This window comes from Lissotriton helveticus, chromosome 4_1 (genome assembly GCF_964261635.1).
Source record: "Lissotriton helveticus chromosome 4_1, aLisHel1.1, whole genome shotgun sequence".
In the NCBI taxonomy this organism is placed as follows: Eukaryota; Metazoa; Chordata; class Amphibia; order Caudata; family Salamandridae; genus Lissotriton; species Lissotriton helveticus.
Genome location: NC_136063.1, coordinates 1,915,869,504 through 1,915,892,601, shown reverse-complemented (window position 1 = coordinate 1,915,892,601; position 23,098 = coordinate 1,915,869,504). Strand labels below are relative to the sequence as shown.

The window sequence follows — 23,098 nt, the reverse complement described above, 5'->3', positions numbered from 1 at the left end:
TTTTTAATTAAGAACTTACATATATTTAGGCCCAAATTTACAAGGATTTTTGACGTGGTTGCACGATACAAAATCCTTACATAATTGTTTTTTCTTGTTATCCTGTTTTCACCAAGAGGTTTTAACTTGTTAATTTTTTTAATTAAGAACTTACATATATTTAGGCCCAAATTTACAAAGATTTTTGACGTGGTTGCACGATGCAAAATCCTTACATAGAGCCAGATTTAGAAAGATTGTGTGTTGGGGTTGCATACAAATTTGATTGTTGAATTGCGTAGCTTTGTAAGAAAAAGTAATGTAATGCAGCGCATTACGCAGCCTGGAGTTACTTTCAGTAAGGTAAGCGTATAATAGGTGGCGCACAGGCATTCCCATGCATTCACCCATGGATTTTGACACAAACACATTTACATTCAGACATGGATTTACACCTAAATGGTGTGCCTGCCTGAGGCTAGTATAATGAGCAGAAATAACTTTAGTTCTCCTTGTTGTTCCTCTTTGCATGCATGCTGCATTTTGCAGCACACACACAAAGAAGAAAAACCCTCCAATGATAGTTTCCTGCACATAACTATCCTGACCATAATGCAGACGTTATTGCTCCATGGCAGAAGGGTGCCTTTGTTGGCACACAGCAGCTCTAAGTGGTCAACCCATTGAAAGAGCAGAACTGTGCATTTCGTTGAAGAGATGGCATAGTTCTGCTTCTCGGGGGATGCAATGCAATGCATCGACTGTGCTTGATGTGCTTCTTTGTGCTAGTTCTTTGTAAATATGCTCCTTAATGACGGATTTACCAAACTAAAGTAGCAAATCTGCACCTATAGAATTATTCCTTGAATAGATGCAAATGTACTACTTTTTAGAATCCACAAACATTGGTAGTAGAGGGCTTGGAAAGCTACACCAATCTCGGGTTTTCAATAACAGATCTGGCCATCACACACCCAAACAGTGAAGGGACAAATGCTTGCAAACGGTCTTACCCACTGGCAATCCCTTGGAGTAGCAATCCAACCATTCTTTTCCACCCACTGTGCCACTCTAGACAGAAGGCTTGATTTAGGATTTAGCAGACGGAGTAAAAGCAGACAAGGTGACTGATGACTTTATTGCCTTTACTCTGCCTGTCACATTTATAGATGCCTGCCAGCCGAGAGGATATTACTGTATATTGGCAGGAACCGCCATCATGGAGGTTCCGGTCAGTGTAGGAAAGGTGTAACTGACAGCACCGTCAAGTATGATGGCTGGAAGTCAAAACCTTTCCAACGTTTTTTATTTTTCAAAAACAAACTTCAAAAGCTGGAGTTTGTTTTTGAACGAGAAAGAAAAAAGTGAAGTGGTAGTCAATTTTCTTTTTTTACTGTTTTGTGGTGACGGTCAGTTAAAAAAAGAAAAACGCCACCTGCCCATCCACTCTAAACAGGGTGGATGGTCAAATCTTACTTCAGATGGTACCTACTCCGTCGGGACAGCAAAGCAAGTTTTACACTGACTGTAAGTTTCACCCAGTCAGCGTAACACTTGTGATCCACCGACTCAAAATTGGACGAGCAGACCTTGAGTTTGGCGGACAGGGTACTTAGTCACCGTTGCAACAGCGGACCTGCCCACCAAACTCTAAATAAGACCATGAAGCCCACCCTTATGCAAATCTGTACTAACCCTGCTCCTCATGAGAACAGTACAAACCGAACCTTGGTCACCTCACACATTCACCCTGTGGCCTATTGCTTGTTTAGTTGGAAAATTTGAGATTCACACCCCCGAATTTCAATGACTAAGCTATGCCCCCGCTCTTACTGAACATAGAATGCAGGCAAACAAGTATAATTAGCGCCAGCACCTTAATATTTTGATTGACTGAGGCAATCTCAGCATTCCATACAACATGCTAAATTTAATTACTCTCACTCGCCATTCGCTCAGCTCACCTTGTTTTGCTCATTGCACACAACTGTCAATGGATCACATGGAAGAAAAGTGTATGTGAAACGCAGCTCTATTCTTATTTAGTAACGAATTCTGCATTGGAAAACTGTCCACCAGGTGGTTTTCCAGCAGTACCAATAGAGTAAAATAATTGGGAAAAGAGCTCTTCTGCAAATCTCATGAATTAGAAAGGGGGATCCATAAGAAGGAGGGACAGGCCACAGAAAGAAAAGTGCCAGTGCATATGATACAGTATCCACTAATTGACATATTTCATCTGGATAACAAACGTTATTCCTATGCGAAAGAGAGAAACTCTGCCACTGGAGAGAAGGATAGTCCTCTTCCCACAAATTACCATGACCGGCTGATGAACTGTCCTCAAGTTCGCCCAGTTCTACTAGATAGCCTCTAACTCACAAGTGTCTCCGGCTTGCTCCCTCCCCTGAAACTCTCATTTGAAGCTGTCAGCAGGTCACCTAAGTCTCCCATTTGGCCCTTCCACCCAGATGCATCGGCTTGACTGGGGCCTTCCCCAAAGTACTCCCATTTTCTCCCTTCCTTTCCTTCCCCAGTCACTCTTGCTATCTCCATATCCCACTTCTCCTCCAGACGCTCCCCCTTGTCCCCCGGCCATATCAGCCCCCTTCCCCCAGGAGCGCTTACCTGGAGAAACAGCCGGAAGCGTGAGAAGAGAAGCAGCAGCTCAGACCAGCTACATTTCTTTCATTTTTATTTCCCTGATAGGGTAATGTAAGTTTTAAAAAAATGAGGCAGTGTGAAAGTGCATGGTGCTCACCTGCCCACCTTGGTGAAATGCTGCCATTAGCATAATTGTGATAATTCCTGCCAATTTCCATCCATACAATTATGCTTATTGCCCATCTTTGGTAAAATGGTGGTAATTCTCAGCAACTTACTACCCCCATTGAATGATGCTCACTAACAGAAGCCCTAGTAAAATGATGGTCTTCACAAAATGGTAATATTCATGGGGTGACAACCTATTTTCCAGATACTGTACCTCACATAATCGTGGAATTTCTTGGCAAGCTGTAGGCATCTACTGTATGTTGACCACTTTGGGGGGGAAAATGCTGGTCCTGGTATAATGATGGCAATTACTGACACATTTTGGGAACCCAGAGTATGATGGCGCCTATCTCTGCAACAATGACGGTCAAGGCAGTATAGTGTGGTAATCATTCTTAGCATACTTTGGGGAGCCAGTGCACAGATATGCCCAACCCTGATATAATTTACTCCCTGGCACAACAGTGGTAATTCTTAGCATACTTTGGGCATCCATAGCACAATGATAGTTTTGCTGAACTGCGAAATAGTCCAAATTAACCAATTTGTTTTAAACCACGTGTGACAAAACATTGGTGTATACAAATGTATAGATTGGATCTGCAGGTGAACCAGCAAAACAGACAGCGTTTTGTTGTTTCATGCATGTTGTGTCGTTCTCTCTGGCCAGCAACCTAAGGTTCAGGGAGAACCACATGTACGGCACACTTATTCCTGCACCCATCTCATTTGTCATCCTTGGCATTTAGAAGTAGATCAACAACATTTCAAAATTTGGACTGCAACACGCTTCCATCATTAAAAAAGGAAAGATCAGATTTTCCAGGCATAATTCTGTGACCATGCTGGTAATATTTGCCATATTGCAGGCATCCATTACACAGTGGTGCTAATTATTTACATATTTTGGCCATCCATGAAACTCCCACCTAATATATTGCTGGTCCCTCCATTGTGTTGGTAATTCATGACATACTGTGGACACATGCATGATGTTGCTTATACTAATGTACTCCTGGCCCTAGCGTAATAGTGGTAGTTCCTACCATATTCTTGACAACCATGATATCAAAGTGCAAAGATATGAACGTAAATTACTTGCAGCCAACTAGAAATGCAAAAAGGGCAAGGGGAGACACCCAAACGGTTGGCTGAACAGCTACAATAACCAGGGCATAAGGCTACATGAGGCTTTTAAGAGCATTGGGACCCGCTTCTCATCTCCCAAGTCTATACAACAGGGAGGTAAAACACCAGGAATCAACATAGGCACACATTATCAACAAAAGAGACAAGTTGCACTAATCTAAACACAACTATCTCCCCCTTGGTTACCCAGAGCCAGGAAGCACAGCATAGGAGGAGTAAAGCCCCCAATGACTATGGGAATGAGCAGACAATGTCCACTGGATTCAATTCAGGTAGATCCCTTACTGCTCAGTCATGCCAAAAGCCTAGAGTCTAGTTATTGCCCGCCATCTGTGCCGGCAGATACAAAGTAAGCCAGGTCATCTGTTGGAGAGCAGCATCTCGAAGCGAGACATACAGGTAGTCACTAGTTCCAATTGGCTTAGGGCTCAACTATACCAGTGCAGTATCTCCTCCAGGGACGAACATACCCTCTCCCTGAAGAGCCCTTGCAGCTCCACTCGGTCTAAGTGAAACAACGTAAACAGGTGGAGATAAAGTCCACACAGGCGAAACTCAGCAGTTCTTGTTCAATCAGCCCCACACTGGAACTCTCTGGTGATGGCAAGGGGCCAGAGCACTTTCACGTCAGCAAACCTGGTGAAAGAAATAAAGAAGAACCCCAAGCCATTACAGCGGCCAGCAGGTACAAGAAGGAACTAGGGGAAACAACAGTTCACATTGGTGCTGCTCCAATTTGCTGAGATCAGCTAGTTGCTCATCACACCAGGATAGTGGTAGTCAATCATTCTTGGTATAGTGTTATAAAAAAGGGGGGGTGGGGCAGAGCACATTAATTGCAGTTTCCCCGCAAAACTTGTGCTTATCCTGAACTATAATCTTAAATCTGGCAGGGTGATTCGTGGCATATGTGATGTTTCTGGCTTGTAGTGCGCCACTGTGACAAGCCCGTACCAAAATGTGTACATGCTTGTTGCACAACAATAGTAACATTGGGCCACACCCTCACTCTCTAATTTCCATTTAACAACTCACCAGCTTTTCTGCAGCACACAATGTGGAGTTTCTATCCTTGTAGTTGAAGGTCCTTGCGATACAAGGCTAGGATTGTCACTAGGTTTGGGCTTAGGTCTAAGTGATTTGTATGCAATTCAGAAGACATCACTCAGTTTTTCACCAGGAAGGCGGTCCTGGTTCAATTTCTCCACAAATGGCTCCATGGATCCCGACATGGCCTTCTCAAGCATATCCAAAAGGTGAATGATATTCCTCCGAGCACCCACCAACCCTCCAAGTTATCTTGAGCTACTTTGAGGTACCAGTCCACGTATTGAACCTTTCTTCCAGAGGATGACAGCAATGTTAAGCAGTGCTCACCATGCTCTCCACTACTGTGAACCTGTCACAGATTCCAAGTGTTTTTGCCTTAAGTCCGGTTTAATTTCAACCGTGCCCACCTTTGAAACCAGTATAGGCCTCATTTCACTCATCTCTGCCAGCAGGGTGAATCTTTGAAGGTCTCAGAGCTGTGAAGGGCGACAGGCAAGGCTTCCTGATTAGCCATCGTTTTAGTAGCCTTATGTCTGAAACAACCATTTTTTTGAGGCTGCAAAATACAATCTTCCTTCGTTTTCTTGTGGACCGTATCCATATAATCACCAGAAAGGTTTTCTTCTGTGTGAACAAGGATTTGAAGCGCAAGATATGCCGTGAAAATGCTTCAAATGTGATATGGTTGTAGGGAGGTCAGGAGTGCCGCTAACGCACAGCATCCTAACATCATACGATTCCATTGTATTTGATAATGCTTTTCTTTCTGCAGTTGCCACACAAGTAAATGTATAGTCCAATAACTATTTCTTCCAAAAACTTCTCCCAACACGACAGCTGGAATCTCTGGACATGGTACCCTTTTCCTAAAGAACAAATGCTGTGCGACAATTTGCTTAAACATTTCTCGGATAGGGCAACATATGTTTACTTTCATTTGCAGGCACGATGGAACATGCTTACCCCATTGACAGAGGGAAAAATAAAAGATGTTAGTTTAATTAAATGAAGGGAAATGATTACTATTGGAAGTTTATACCTGGTAAATTATAAGCCGGGGTTTTACATATTAACGGTTTCCTTTCTTGAACAAATGTGCCAAACACCCAAATCTATTCCAAAAGCCTAAGATATAAGCCTCACTTGGTGCACTATAATCTCCTATTACATATAGGCCAAATACACAACTATCTGAAAAAGTGTACTGGTTATTTATTTTGATTAGCAAATGTGGTGTAGGGTTCAAAATATGCTTCTGAGATTGCAGCCGAATACCTCACCAACATAACTTTCTATCGAACATATCCAGTTTTTCTTCTCTTATTTCTTGACAATCTATTTGTGCAGATAAAAATGAAGGCTACACATTAAGAGTGTTACAACTACTTACCGATGATGTTTACTACACTGTGTCTTACTTTTCGTTACATACCTTACATTATGAGAACGAGTCATATCAGGAAAATATTGGTCAAGAGGATGTAAAAAAGTGGACCCCGACTCAGAAGGCCTGTTTGCAAAACCCAAGGAGTACCTCAGTCGTTGAAGCCAGACTGCTCAAGATGATGAAGGGAGGGAACATAAGATCGAAAGGAGGATGAGTAGAGCTCAGTGTAATGAAGATTTACTGTAATGAAGATTTACCGTAAGTAATCAGAGCAGTAACACTTCATCCCTCCTCCTCGTCACAGTCCTTACATTATGAAGATATACCAAGCAGTTCCAAATATTTGACTGGAAACCTTAGGCAGTCGTGACCCAAACGGTTTCCCAACACTTAAGTGTTTTGGGAATGGCTACAGAAGACTGTCACAGATGGGCATAATTTGTTATCAGGAAACCATCCAACACAGGAGGGCAGTGTTACTATTAAGGGAAATTGTATCGAGTAAACAGAAAAGTAAAGCTGACATCTGCATGCACAAGAGAACACTAGCAGGCATACAGCCGTCCAACCTCCATGAGTAAGGATACTTAAACTACGTCCTTGTACTGGTACGGCAGATCTCTCATTACAGGGCACATCTACCTACAGCATGTGCGGTGAAGGAGTCGACCAATGATGCATGGAAACATAATGAAAACAGTAGGCCGAACCGCCAGAATATCTGGACTGAACTATGGCAACACCATTCTGGCCAGTATTCAAGAGTCACCCATTGCCCCTCTGAAAGTGATCTTCAAAAAGACTCCCTACAGCAAAGATAAAATGTGTCCATAGTTTACTGATCTTGTGAACCTTGCATTGTTTACCTCTTAAAATCAAGGGTCATATTTAAAATTGTCTGCATCGCATAAAAAATACACACCATCTACATAAAGAACATACCTTTCCTGTCAAATCTACTAAATGTTCAAAGAAGTCAGAGAGCCTGAGGAGAAAGAACAGACTAGTTACCAAAACACCTAAAGTGTGCAACATAACAGACAAAGGAGGGATAATGAGCGGTCTGGTAGAATGAGCATGGAGTTGGTGTGAGGGATTGAGGAGGCAATACCATAGTGAAGTTGATACAAGAAGTACCTAGTACAGGTAATCATCATATTGAGATGGGGATTAACCAATAGAAGTTCCTCAATACTGCATGAAAGTTGGTGAGAGAAAATGGTCGAGGTTGGTGGCCAAGTAAAACAGCAACAGGGGGTCCTAGGGTCAGGACTGGGACAGCCTGATGGAGCTGGAGCAACGGGAACCAATGCAGCAAACCATCAGAAGGTAAGTAGAATGTCTAGAAATGGGCTTGGCAGGTAAATGTTTTGTGTGTGCAAGAATGTTGGGGAACACCAGTGTATATCTGTGTGTATGTGTGTGCGTATGTGTATTTTTTGTAAGAAAGGGCACTTGCAGCACTGACTGCAGTCTACTAAGAAAGGACAGCATGGAATTGCAAGTTTGCCTCAGGTTCACGTATGACAGATGTTTCTTCATGGACCCAGAAGCTCGCCTAAGATGGAGGGGGGTGGATTGTTGCGGAACAACCACATTTCTGATTTTTGGGGACCTGTCACCAAATATTTCGATAGTTAGAGCAGAGAATGTGCCATGCGGACGTGGCTCCCATAAAGCAGGCTCTGAGATCATTGCAGTCCACTACATAATATCAACAGTTAAGTCTTTGTAATAAAGACGGCAGTAAGCAAGGGGATGGAGTGGGGGATGCACACTTAAAGGCTGCACTCATTTAGGCCGATTCCTTTTTGCTCTGCTTACTTTTATAGCTAAAAGTGAGCCCAATCACCACTGTTTGGATCTCTTAGTGCAGGCCGTACACTTCCACTGTCTGGAGAAGTCAACTTTGCCCTACATCTAATACCATCCCAATCCAGACACATGCAATGGCTACCACTTTGCTTTTGTAATTAATACTATGAGCCAAACTTGATGATGAACATCAGAAGTCAACTGTTCCAGCATTTTCAATCTTTGTATTCATTACCCATATATTTTCTTACACTGTTGATTCTGTGTTTACTGCTCCCTTTGAGCGCAGCCGAAAGCGCTCAATAGTTCACTAAATATGCATTCAGCTATTGCTTTCAACCCTTGAACTAATTAGCTGACATGGTTGGAGCGGTTATCTACCAGAAGCTTAGTAGGTGCAGACTGTTTTCCCGCTTCTAGTTCATATCAAAAATACCTAAAATAGCACAATGTTCACATAATGTTTGAAGCTTTTTTCCTACAGTCTTGCATCCTCAAATTGCATGTCATCACAAAAGAAATCCTCTGCATTCCCAAAATCTGGCATGAAAAACCGACCTTTACTCAAAAGGTTTTACTGTTGCCACGCCTTTTTTTCTTCAAAATAGCACTACCTCCCTGCTGAAAAAAGATAGGATGAGTGTGGAAGGAAAAGGAAATGCAGGATTGACCTCTGCTTCCCTTCCTCCATGTGCATGCCTTCTCTTTCTGTGGCCAACTTACTTTTTTCATAGGCACTTAATCTCTATTTTTCTAGTTTTGAACACTGCACACAACTCGTTTACAAGATCACAACCTCTCCTTCTGAAAGTTATACCACTGCAATCTAATATCTGACCTCCTCTAGCTCATCCATTAATACCACCAAGCATGTGCCACATATCCCTCTAATAGTAAGCGCTATATAGATGCAATTACAATACCTGAATGCACATGAATGTGATCAAGCCAAAAGGCAGCCAGAGGTATAGCAAAAGGTCAGAGTGAAAGGGCATCCATGCAACTGATGGGCAGGGTTCTGCTGGAGAGGTTAAAAGGCTGGGCAGAGGAAAGCTTTGTCCCATCAGAATGTCTGCAAGGGTTCAGGAGGGGGATTGGGACGCTTGAACAATGTCTGAACCTTTTCTTGATTATCAGGAAGTGTACTAGGGCAAGGGAGGTTTCGCACGAGCCATATTTGTTAGACTTAAGTATCAAACACTTGCTTCTTTTAAGAAACCTGGGGGCCCTAGAAGAAATAATTTTCCTATTAGCATCTGGCAAAGTCTGATTTGGACCTGTTGGGGAATGTATCCATTTTTTCGTACAAGGAGGGGAGTAAGAGAAGATTGCGTGCATGCCCCTTCCTTTTCCCCTTTATATTAATTAAATAGATGCCAAGTTCCAGGACCTACCCGTAGATAGACCTAGTGTTGGTTCCCACCCCATCTCCATCTTAATGAAAGCCGATGATGCTTTATTGATATCATATATTGATATATATTTGTGCAAAAAACGATGGATTTAGGCCCAGATCTCTGTACTGGGGTGAATGTATGACATTGTTCTACAATCTGTCCATCAACTGTTGTTTTTGCATTTGTCACCCCGAGTGGGATGGGTATGCTCAGACGTGAGTCCCATGCTCTCCACACCACTGGAGTCAAGCTATCCTGGCTGAAGACGGCTGATAGCCAGAAACAGGTCCTACTATGCTTGATTCCGGTCCAGGAAAGACATGGTTTGGCAGTTCGGGCTGGACTGTACCCATGAGGCACAGGGTCAAGGCTGATTTGCATATGACCATGTCTGAACTGGGGTGGTGTGGAGTGCAAAAAAACGATGGATTTAGGCCCAGATCTCTGTACTGGGTGAATGTATGGCATTGTTCTGCATTCTGTCCATCAACAGTTGTTTTTGCATATATTTGTGCCTAACAAAAATGAATGTCCTCATGTAATGCAACTGGTGCTATGTAAAGCGCTCTGATAACAGATTCGGGTCACATTTGCGCTATATAAAACTGCAAAATAAAGTAAAAAATAAATGTGGAGGGAAAAGAAAACGCAGGAATGCTCTCCCCTTCCACCATTTGCATGCCTTCTCGCTCTGAGCTCAATTTACTCTGCCATATGCAGGCTTGCCTTTATCTCTATTACTCTAGTTTTGAAAACTGCCCATAACTTGGTTACAAGATCATAGCCTCTAATCTAACAATACTGGACCTCCTCTTGCTCATCCGTTAATCCTACCAGGCATGTGCCACATGCCCCCAATAATGATCACAAATGACTCAAGTTTCTTTATTGTGGAATACATAGGAGTTAATGCATGGAATGGTTTACTTGGGCACACAAGACTAAACATAATGGACCAACCACTAACCCTGGGATTCCGGCGCATTGTGCTGCTTATCATAAAGCGACTCAACACCTCATCATGGGTAGTAAGCGCTATATATAAATGCAATTACAATATCTGAATGCACATGAATATTAAAGTGTTCAGCCAAAGGCAGCCAGAGGTGAAGCTAAAGGCTAGAACGGAAGGGCTGCACTACCTCCCTGCTGAAGAAAGATAGGAGGAATGTGGAAGGAAAAGAATATGCAGGATCTGGCTATCTTTAAAGCAGCTTTCCAGTCACATAGCACTTGGGCAAGTCATGGGTGGACAGCCACTTAAGCCTGGCAACTTTCTGGTATCTGTTGCAGCCGAAGTCTGCTGGCAGAAGGTTTTGTATCTGCATTTTTTTCTGAGACACACTCAGAATAATGAGTGTGCCTCCCAGAATAGAACCGTATTCACTGTGGCAAAGAAGACGCGCATCTAATATTTTGCATCTGGCACATCATTTCTTCTTAAGCACCTAGCTGATTTTCTGTTTCTCCTGGTTAATCTGGTGGACAAAATATTGGAATGTTTCATTATTGACCCTTACCATAAGCATGAAAATCCTGTGGCTTTTCAGTCAATAAATTGGAGAACATGTGCCGTAAAAGCCACTACATGTTCCATGTTTAATACGCACTATCAGGGCAAAAACATACAAAAGCGTGGGTTCGCTTGTCAAGCTTACTGATAATTTGTCATCTGGACTTGGTTTGCAAGAAATTTCCTGGGCCCATTTCATTCCCGACCCAAACCCTTTTTTGTGTGTACTTTAAGGGTAATATTTTCTCCTCTGGGTAGCTGCTTTGTAGGTTTATTTAGTTTTCTTCTTATTTTAAAGCTGAACATCATATCAGACAAAAAGCAACTGCTAAACTAAATGCCCAGATTGCTTATAGTTCCATTTCCTAAAACAGTATGTCCAGGAAAATCAATGAGAGTGAAGTTCTGTAACACTAATGGCGCAAAAGCACTTTCTGCAAATGAAGCAATTTCAAAACCATCAAGAGAAATAAATCAAATAGCAATAACTTCTGAACTCAAAGGGAAAAACCAGAATGGGAATAATATGGTGGGAAATATACAGTGAGATAATGTTTTATACGAAATACGTGTAAGATGATATCAGAAATGCGCATGAGACAGGACAACAAGACCTTCTTTCTTAAAAACATTGCTTAAGGCTGGAGGTTAGATTGCACAAAATCTGAATGTGCAAATGTTAATTAATGCAGGATAGGATATGTTAATCCTGTCTCTGTCGGACTTGTGTATGGAAGGACTGTGAATGAAACCTCAAGTGATTCAGAATAGTCTAACAAAGAGCTGGTATGCGTTTATTTTTAAACCAATAATTGTCCATGGTAGCGTTAGAACCCCATTGACGTTACAGATTATTTAGCAACAATTCTGTGTGAAGAGAGGAGGTTGCATCCGAAAACATCATTCGATAACTTTTATGACAGAAAAACCATGAGCTTTGCACAAGCTTAATCTTTGCTTGCGCTCGACGTTTGAGCATGTTTTGCCCAATGAGAACAATTTTATTGACACCCCTGAAGAATGCAGTTAATGTTTTAATGTTCTCTCATTGCTTTTTTTTACCTCTGAAATGACATCATGAAGAAATTACCTTTCCAGAGAGCTGATTAGTCAGTGCGCCTGAGCGAATTCAGGGATGCTAGTCTGATAACCTGAAATGCATAAAAAGAAATAAAATATAAATTCCATATATGTGGTAAGTGATATTGACATCATTCAGGGATATCAACAATAAGTTCATGATGCATATGTACAATATATTGCACATATTCTTTTTATCTCCAGAGAAAAATAATATCTATGGGTGTTATGGGAGAATTGCTTCACAGCTCCGCTCTGCACCCTGAGAGGGCAGGGGATCTAACGCCAACCTTCTTGACCATCACTCCCACAGATATTAGGAGCACTCACGTCATCCGGACTGGGAGTGGAAGGACCAATACACTCCAGTTGAGTTTGCTTCTCTTTCAACTTCGCCTTTCCACGGTTGCTATGTTGTCTGGGAAGGCCGCTGGTCACTAGAATCCCTCCCATGCTGACCAAGTTGACAGATCACAGTGGGACGACGGGCACTACTAATGCAGTTAACTGATAAACAATTGTAACACACAATAGGGGACGTGGAATTCGGGCCCTACTAGCCATTTTACTGGCCCCACCCATCTTGCCTATGTTGAACGATACTGGCGTAAGCCAACATCCAGCGACAACAAGACAATCAAAAGAAAGGCCATTCTAACATAAAGGGTCAAAACAATTGTAATAAAAACATACAAACTAATGCCTAAATGCACTGGTTACAGCATATTTTTCCAAACAAAATAAAGCGTACTGCAGTGTAGTGTAGCTGTGGTAACACTGATTGAATGAAACCAAATGTAGCCCAACTTTACAACCTAAGTGAAGGCTTAGCAATGCACCATGCTGATCTTATTAATATACCTGAACATTGGATGACCATTTATCAAGTGCTGAATTTAGTACACCAGCTAAAAAAAAAAACAACAACAAAAAAACAAAATTCAAATAGCATGGTAGTGTAGACTAGGATGCATTGAGTTTTTTTCCATTAGCTTGTTTGGATCATGTTAGAGTGACCCAAGGCGGCATAACAAACGTTGCATAAAAGCTCCCCACTTCCTCTTTGTGTGAACAGAAATCCTATTATTTCTTCTGCAATCAACCCCATAACAAATATAATTTTAATTTGAAGTATGCTAACACTCTTCCGTGGGGGGAAAAGGAGAACATGAGCCAGAGCACAAAGTAGACTGAAAAGGATGCATCACTACCCTTCTTCTGCTTATAAACTTTGCCCTACGTTTTTGAGGCTTAAAAAATAAATCATCGCCCCTCTAGGGACGAGTCACAGAGGCTGTGGGAAAGGGAGTGCTCTCAACTTCACTGCTGGCTCTGCCACCAGTCTGCTAGGGTCCTGAAGTGGGGCTGTCCAGAGACTGAAATTCTACTACTGGGTTGACCAAAAAGTAATAAAATCCCATTCACAGGGTCACCAGTACTGGAACAGCCCAAATGCCGTCCCGCAAGCTATATAATATTTAATGCAGGGCTATTGCTCACTTTCAAGCATACACTGTAAACATTGGGCAGCATCCCAATCCATTGTTATTTTGCACCCCAAGCCACCTCTGTTTGGACCCAACTATATGCAAATCAGTCTTGACCCTGCTCCAATGGGAACAATCCAGCTGGAACTGCCATGAAAGGTCCTCCCTGAAATGGAACGCAAGCAACTGAGGACCGGTTTCACCCTAGTTATGGAGTCATCCGCCGGGTATAGCTTGGTTTCAGCGACACAGTGCACACAGTACCCACGTCTGGGCATACCCGTCCCACTTAGGGCTTAGATTAATTGTTCAATGTTTTGTATACTAATTGTGGTATCCTAAGTGAGACCTCTCCTGATTCAATGTTTCATCATTTATCAGATGAACACAGTCTGTTACAACATGACAGAGTGACTCAATATTTGATCTTTTGATAAGGTGTACACCTGGCCATGCATCCATGAGTGGTAGCTGGAGCCAAAATGAGACGGCATGGTGTGCAAAATAACAATGGATTGGGATGCGGCCCGCGTTATTACCAGTGGCTGAGAATAATTCAAGCATTCCATCCATCACTGATTTGTATGCTTATAATTTCTACCTCCTAGCACGATAAATTAGCCTAATTTCCATTTTTAATAAGGGTAATAGTAGAAGGGGATAAAACTGCCATCTCTGCAGCACATCATTGAGGGTAAGCCATAAAACCTAGGTGCGCCTGGTCTGACTAAATAAAGACCGTTTCTCATGCATTGCCTCCTCAGTTGAAGGTATCCAGGTGCATTGAAGAAGAACCTGGTATTTTGAAGTTCTTTTGTCTTGTTCCCAATCCAGATGTAAGTGTACTTTATAGGGCAGCCCGCCCCCACCTCAACCATATTAACTATTTTAAAGCCAGTGCAATTCTAACCTGAACCAGTGTCATGCTTGGCCTGACAAATATTAATGAATGGGAGCATAGAGTCTCAAGCAAACTGGCAGGGGTCACATTAACTTGCCTACCCCCTAATCGATGTCCATGGGATTGGCATTTGCACATATAGGATGTGTAGTAGAATGTGAGCTCACATAAATCATATCTCCCATGATCATAATTTCACTCATCTCAGTTTTTAAATTGAGACTATTCTTGTTTCTCTAATTCTGATTATGCTTTCTTACATAGTTGGAACGTGACCCAGTGACTTCCAAAGAACACCTTGAATTCATGAGGATCAAAATCACCTTGGAAAAGCTTGCAAATAACTTCAAGTAAGCAGGTCTAGGGAGAGGTCTGGGTCACACCATACTGCATGGTGGAAGTGATTTGTGAAAGAAGCAACAACTGGCAGGCTTCATGAAAGCAAGAAGTGGATTGTTCTTAGAGGTATTTTCTGAAGCCAGTTGAAGTATCATTCGAGGTTCTTCAATTAGTGACCAAGAAACAACAGCTCCCGTTCAGACTTTGACTTTTTAGTAATTGAGTCTTCAAAGCTGGTCACATATTCAAGAGTTAAATATCACGAAAGGGGTGGGAGGAGTTAAAAACTGTTATAAGCGGAGAAAAGGTCCTATCACTGATCGTAAAGAAAAAGAGGGAGCGACAGGCCGACTTGGAGAAAGCGAAGGAGGCAGTGATAACACTGGAAAAGGAAATATCCCAGGCAGTAACCCCAGAAGGTCTCCACCGTCTTAAATCACGGCAGGATGAGTTTGGTAGTCTTGCGCGGAAGGGAGCCAGGGCGCAGTACGGCGAGACCCAGAGTAGGGTATATGAGCAAGGAGACAAAGCGGGAAAGTTGATCGCATGGCTGGAGAGGAAAGAGTGGGCGCCGCGGTTAGTGCCTGAATTACAGGGGGAGAACTCTGAAATGATCACCGACTCGCAGGCCATCGCCGATAGGTTTGCAGATTACTACAGTGAGGTGTATCGTTCAGAGGGGGTGTAAACGGAGGAGGATAATAAGAGGATGATCAGGGACATCCAACTGCCCATGCTCTCCGGCGATGACCGTAAATATCTGGATTCCCCGCTCACAAATTACGAGGTAGCGCAGGCCATCAGAGGAGTACACTCCGGCAAGGCCTCGGGACCGAATGACATTCCCTTAGAACTCTATAAATTGAGTTCTAATAGAATCGCTCCATTCCTTCGCTCTATGTTTAATGAAAGTAAAGATAGGGGGCAATTTCCGTATGACCAGCGAATTGCCAACAAAGTGGTCATCCACAAGGAGGGTAAACCCAGGGCCTGCTGTTCGTCGTATAGGCCTATCTCGCTTTTAAACGTGGAACCCAAGGTCCTGGCAAAGTTGCTGGATACGAGGTTAACCAAGGTCATCACCACTTTGGTACACCCTGACCAGTCAGGCTTTATGCCGCACTGGAACACTGCCCTCAACTTGCACTGACTTCACGGGGTCCTGGGTCGGGCCCCAACAATTCAGGAACCAGCGGTGCTGGTGTCATTGGATGCTACTATGGCATTTGACACAGTCGAATGGCCCTACTTTTTTGCGGTGCTGGATAAACTGGGTTTCGGCCCGGAATTTATTGACTGGGTGCGCCTTTTGTACTCTGCCCCACTGGCCCGGGTAGTGGTTAATAACCGCAAGCACCTCGACTTCTATCTGAGCAGAGAGACCAGACAGGGATGCCCCCTGTCCCCTCTCCTATTCACTCGGCCTTGGAGCCATTGGCGCCATGGGTCCGGCAGGACTGTTTAATACGCAGCATGCGATGGACTCTGGAGTGGGAGGATTAAATCTCACTCTACACTGCTTTACCTCACCAACCCGAGGTGGTCCCTCAAGTGTTTTTTGGACGTACTGGCTATTTTTGGGAGGTACTCAGGCTTCGCTATTAATTGGTCCAAATCGGTTCTCTTCATCCTTAAGGGAGACCTACCAGTCGTTCCCAATGCTTGCCCGATACAAATCGACTCATTGGGCTTTAGGTACCTTGATATCTATATCACATTGGATCCAAAGCTCTGTTGCACTAATAACCTGTCCCCCTCTTTGATGCGATTTAGGGGTGATGCGGCGCGTTAGAAGGCGCTCCCACTCTCTCTTTTAGGTAGAGCGGTGCTCTTTAAAATGTTGGCTTTGCCCCGGTTCCTATATGCACTTCAGAATGCTATGGTCCCAGTTCCTGCATCCTACTTTAAGGAAATAGAGTCCCTCCAGAGACAGCTACTTTGGGACGGTAAACCCCGCATAGCGTTTTCTATGCTCACCCTTCCCTGGTACGACAGGGGCATAGGTCTGGCAGACCTCAAGAACTATTATTGGGCCTCTCAGTTAGCAGCAGTAAACCACGGGATATATGGAGCCCCGAATGACCCCTGGTACGCCATGGGCCGTTGACAACTGCCAGGGGGCGACTATACCAGAGCGCTTTATGCTGGGCCCCCTAGATTTCCCCTCACAGGACCCACGGCACATGCCATCCAGGTGTGGCGTGCGGCCAACAGGCACCTGAAGTGGGAGGGGAAACTCACACTCGCCACTCCGCTGGGGAGTTCGGAGAGGTTGGGAAGTTTATGGAAGTTGAAAGGCTTTGACAAATGAGACCTCATTGGTATCACGCGCATAAAGGATGTTTGGGGGGGACGGTACGATTCATTCATTTGACTCCCTTAAACTACAATATCACCTGAGTGACGGTGAATATTTCCGTTATCTTCAGGTGCGACATGTACTGCTCACGCATATTCCCAAGGGCACAACACTTCCTGACGACTCTCCTCTAGAGGATAGAGTGTTAGACGGCCATCTTCCCGAGAAAACTATCTCTTTACTATATAAGAAGCTTATAAATATTATGGAAGACCCGCTAGATCTTATTAGACGGCAATGGCAGGAGGATGGGTTGGAGCTGGATGGCGAGGACTGGCAGAAAGCGGTGTCATCCCCGCGGGTTGTGGCAATTCCAATGAGGCTCAGATTGGTGCAGCTGTGGGGAACTGAGGACATTCACACATATTTTGTGGCGTTGCACGAGGGTGAAGGGGTTTTGCGGGAGGGTCCACAGCACTCTGCGAGCAGTCCTGGGTACAGAAATGCGGCTGGAAGCCCGCAGGTGTATTCTGAATATCTGGGAGCCAACCGACATTAACGCATACAAAAAGCAATCGGCAACATTGGCATTCATGATGGCAAAGCGCAATATTGTCCAAGTGTGGGGAGCCAGTCAGCCGCCCCGTGTGGAGAAATGGAGGGAGGATTTGGACTGGTGTATGTTTAGAGAAAGATCAGTTTATTCCGCAAGGGGCTGCCCGGGGAAGTGGGGTAAGATCTGGGAGGCCTGGAATCACTATAGGGGGGATATCTGTACCCCCCCAGACAGGTCCCAAAGAGGCTCATGAGCACCTGTCCCCTTGATCCACCAATTATTAGAACTACACAATATTTTGAATGTATGGAATGTTATCAAATAACCTGTACTATTTTGTAATGTGTCACCTGATGTTTTTCTCTGTTGATTTTTGTTTCAATAAAAAGAAATTTAAAAATATATATATCACGAAAGGGGTAATGCTATGTAATTCTCACAGCTGTGCGAGCTGCATGGCCAATTGCACGTTGAGGCAAACAGACAAGCCCACCCATTTCCCTTTTCTATTTTGTCTCATCTTTGTATAGTTTTGTCCTACCCCAAACTCCAGCGGAGTAGGCTGATACATTTGCTAACTCAGTAAGGGCTGCAGAATGTAGAAGGATGTATGCCATGAAATCAAATAATAAGAGTATGTGGTAACTCAATCACTAATAGGGAGAGGAATAAACAGTGGCCTGTATATTTCTAAACACTAGTCATGTGCTGATAGTGTTACTCCATTCAGGTGCACCAGTTTTAGCTTACTTTGACAGGAGAATATAGTGTTTCTGTAATTTCATTGGCAAATTGAGCATTTCCTAGTCATTAAGTAGGCCTCAACTTCTAGCTAGGATCAGGATCGGGTGTAATACTGCTCACTATGTAGGACTGGAGTGCACAGATGGTGCTTTCTCTCATTTAGTTATTCCTTAAAATACCACAGGACACTTTAAATGGAGCACTGCAGCCTTTGATGCAAGGATTAAACTGTACAGCGGCTCAAACCAAGGGCAACAGAGGAAAATAAAAAGTCAAGATTTTTAAAGAGATAAGAAATATGGGAAAGTAGTAAGTTGTGACCTTTGAATGCCCCCAATTGATGTCCATTGACATTTAGCCTATTGACTAGTTTAGTGTGGTCACAAGAGGGAATGGAAGACCAGACTGAAAGACAAGACAATAATGTTCAGGTACAACAAATTAGCATCATAATACATGTCCAATCAAGTAACCAAGTCCTAGCGGCAGTGGGTGACATTTGAAAGTGGTGGGGCGCTAAGTGATTAGCATATAGCACCGTAGCGAGCGAGCGCAGCGAGTGAGCTCGAACCCCAAAATGGGGGTTTGGGGGCGTTACCCCCCCCCCAAGAAAAGTTTGAAAAAAAAGAAGAAAAATCGTGCATTTTCAAGCAAATTTGAGAAAGCAGGAAGGTTTATAAAGCAATTGAGAAAGTGCAGTTATTACATTAAAAGATGGCATAACATAGGTAGATGCTTATTCAGTATAACCACAGAGCTTCATACAAGGGGATATGGGCGCAGCTTCAGAGGACATTAAGGGCATGACCACTCCTCTCAGGCCCACATCCTTCCACAAACAAACAAGGCAGGGAGGAAAATTGAGAGGGACCGCAGGAACAGCAGTGTGGGGAGCCTGCCTTTATATGATCTGTACCAGTCCAGACATCATGTTCAAAATCAAACTCAAAGATTAAGGCAGGGCCCCTCCGCGGCCTCCCCCCTCCTTCACTCGTCTCGAACTCTGCTCCGTCCGCCCTCATATGCCTGCCCTGCCCATGCCCACAAGCGACCTGGCTGCACCTACTATTCGACATAATGTTCAAAATCAAAGTCAAAGATTAAGGCAGGGCCCCTCCGCGGCCTCCCCCCTCCTTCACTCGGACTCTGCTCCGTCCGCCCTCATATACTGGCCTGCCCTGCTCATGCCCACAAGCGACCTGCACCTGCTAATTAGACCTTAATGCACTTTTAACAAAATATTAATTAGCCTCATCGGTGTCATAATGAAGACTAGACTAAAAGCCGAATGTACACGGTGCTGTTGAGTTTGTATGCCCTCTTGAACATAGTTTACCTACAGGCGTTTGTCATGTACTCACACTACAGGCATGCACAAGGATGTTTGTGTTGGCCAACATACACAGACCCGTTTCAAACACACAGTACAAATTCACTCCCAGCAGCAGCAACAACCCCCACAACAACAACATATTTTCTTCTTGCTTTCTTCGGGGCTCTTTAAACTCGGCCAGTTGTTTAGAAAGCGGGTGAGCCTTCTTGACGACTTGCCCCGTGAACAGGAGTAAGCGTGGACGTCTGGGGTTGTCCGAGAAGCTTACAGCTGTGTAGCTGTATAGCAGTCAGTGCCAGGAGGCCCAGACTGAGGCTTTCCAATAAATAATTTACAGACAACCAGACATCCTGTTGGACAGAACCCCCTGGCACTTCTCCGCAATGAGAGAGCACACAAAGAGAATGGGTTCAGCCGGGCCCTCCTCACACACACCATATGATCTCATTAAAAATGCAGCAACGACTTCATCCTTTTAAGTGAAATAAAAACTTCCCACTCCACCCTTTTCAGACAATGCAATGCACACTCGAGGAAATAATGTGCAACGCCAAACACTTCCTCCGGTAGCGTCGACTGATTTGGCCGTAAAGTGACATTGTTAAAACATTTGCTTAAAAAGAGATTTATAATGCGGGCCAAGAAAGGCGAGATTATGAGGCTGAAAAGTGCAAAGGGAGAGGGGATGAGTTGCTTGTCGTGAAAAGGTGCTGGCATCATGTGTTGCAAAAGAGGAGGAGCCGTGGACAAGAGCGGTACACCTGTCGGAGCATCCTTTGGACCAAGAGAGTGTGGATGTGCCGTCACAGTATGCAAAAATTACCGCCAACTTAAACTGGAGCTCTGCAGGGGGTAGTGACCGCCATTTGCACGTGATAATGCCAAGGGCAATGTTTCTGTTTTATTACCGCCAACTATGTGAATACAGTCAGTGGATCACAGATGTTCATGGATTGAACTGCAGGACAAATACCGCAGAGGTTAACATCTACCGCCAACGGTATTCTTTCCACCACTTTTCTAATAATGCAGAGGCGTAATGGCAAGGAATTATGATTTTAACACGTTGTGACAGAGGTCAGGGGGCGTGTGTATCCTCACGTATGAAGTCATGTCTGCAGTTAGCGGTGTTTGTAGGGAGTTGCCGTTATTTAAGCAGTTGTATTTGCATAGTGTTGTACCTGAATTGGGCGTTACATGCAGGGATTTTTAAAAGTAATTATGTCTGCAAAGAATTATTCCAGCAGGGGGTGTGTCAGACATGTCAGCGAGACGTTGTGCCCTTTTGAGATGTTTCCACGTGGAGTTGTACCTGCAGGGAGTAGTGTTCTAAGGCATATACGCCCACAGGGGCTTGCACCTTGCTGATATGTGTGCTTGCAAGCAGCTGTTTCCACAGCGAAATGTGTCTGCATTAAATTTGGGGTTCGGGGATGTATTCGTGCAGAGTGTTGTGTCTGAAGGGAGCTGTATTTGAAGGGAGTGTGTCTGCAGGATGAGGTTCTCCATTTACTTGTGCCTGCATTAATTGTTTTCTGCATGGAGGTGTGTCTGAAGGGAGTTGAGTGTGCAGGGAGGTTTGCCAAACTATAGGTTTGATTACACTTAGAGTTGTGTTCACATGGAAATCTGTTTGCAAGGACTTGAGACAGTATAGAGTTATAGGAGCAGTGAACTGTGTCTTCATGGGGATGCAGCTGCATAGAGTTGTGTCCACAAACAATTGTGCCTGCAGCAGACACTGAAAGAGCAGGTATGACTCTACAAGGGTAGTTTTGTGGCAGGGTGCCGTTGTTTCTCAGTGAGCTCGTGTCTGCAGGGGGTTATGTCTGCAGAATTGAGTGTGCAAGGAGTTGAGTGTGCAGGGAGTTAGGTGTGTGGAGAGAGCTGTCTACCTGCAGCAGTGTTTGCACCGAGTGTCTTGTCTGCACAGAGTTTCGTATCTGTGTGACATTTCGCGCCCACACGCCTATACAGTCAGGTTATAGGGAATGTCTAGCCCACCTTCTCTTTGGTGATCCCAATCCCACAACGGACCGTTTGCTGCTGCTATTATAGTTCAGGCTCCTCTTAAGGTGCAAGGTGAAGCACTGTGAGGAGACACCAGTGGCCAAGATCTAACACCGATCACACAGCATCAGATCCTTTACCCTCATCTTAAGGATATTAAACAATACTTGGGAGTCCCCACCCTCACAGGGGTACAAGGACAATGCATTCACCTTGTCATTGATTTGCTGCCACTAGATGACACGCACCTTGGAGCTGATTTCAGTCATGTCATGGCCCTAGAGTCGGGGTCCTTGTCAGCTGCATGAGTAGGATCTCAGCAGAAGGTGTCTGCTACTATGGCTGAACTGCAAGAACTAACACATGTCACTGCTGTGTTGTCTCAGACAGTACCACCCTAGAACAGGATGTGGGGTGTTGTTCAGAGTTGTAATCATCTCACCCAGCCTCAGTTTGCCTTTTCCACCTTGGTTAAATTCTTATGATGCATATGCTCGAAAACACATTTTCCTTGTTTTTGCTCAGGGGCAGGATCACTGTGTGTGGTATTTTCACACCCTGTCCTTTCACATGCATCCATGTTTTAGACACATGTGAATATTGTTCACTAGAGTACAATGAGGATCACATCTAACATGTAATTTTGTGTAGAGCATGATAATTTTCTCCTCAGTATGAACAATTCCAGGTGTCGAATTTCCACACCAATTTACTTGTGAACGTTGTAAATGAGGGGATGTGAAACAGGGCATTACTGTAAGCACAACTAATGACCCAATTAGGATAACATATGGAAAACTGTCTAATAGGAAATTAGGATTAACGTTTTATTAAAAGAAAGTGTTTTTTAAGGCGATATTAAAGTGTATAGTGGCTGAGTATTGGTCTTTATCACTGAAAGTCTTTTACAGATTAAGGTTTTGATAATCATACACTCGGAGGGGCATAGACGCTTAGTGCTATATATTTGACCTTTAAGGTAATGTTACAGTGAGTGGAGCATATTTGCTATTATGGAGGAGGGAGGCCGCCTCCCTCCTCCATAATAGCAACGGACCTGGCTGTCACCTTAGGGAGATTGGGTGATGAAGCCGCAAGATCACCCTACCTTGTTGTCGCTGAGGTTCTGCAGCACTTCCTTCCCTCCCGAGGTCATGATCTTGATGCCAGCGACGCCGTTGCCCGTGGGCGACTGAGGGGTTCCCGGGTCCCCTTGCCTCTACTCCTGGGGCACCTCTGGCTTGGTGGGGCTGCTGCAGGGGCTCCTGCCTCCTGGGTCCTGGC

The 23,098-nt window shown here is 44.1% G+C and overlaps 1 protein-coding gene across 1 annotated transcript in view; it reads right to left on the bottom strand.

Annotated features, from left to right (window-relative positions):
• Nucleotides 1–23,098, bottom strand: part of CCDC160 (coiled-coil domain containing 160) — a 283,018-nt gene that overhangs the window by 210,581 nt on the left and 49,339 nt on the right. The window contains exon 2 of the mRNA XM_078688567.1: nt 12,156–12,216. The gene's annotated coding sequence lies outside the window, so the exon portion shown is untranslated. The remainder of the gene's footprint in view (nt 1–12,155; nt 12,217–23,098) is intronic.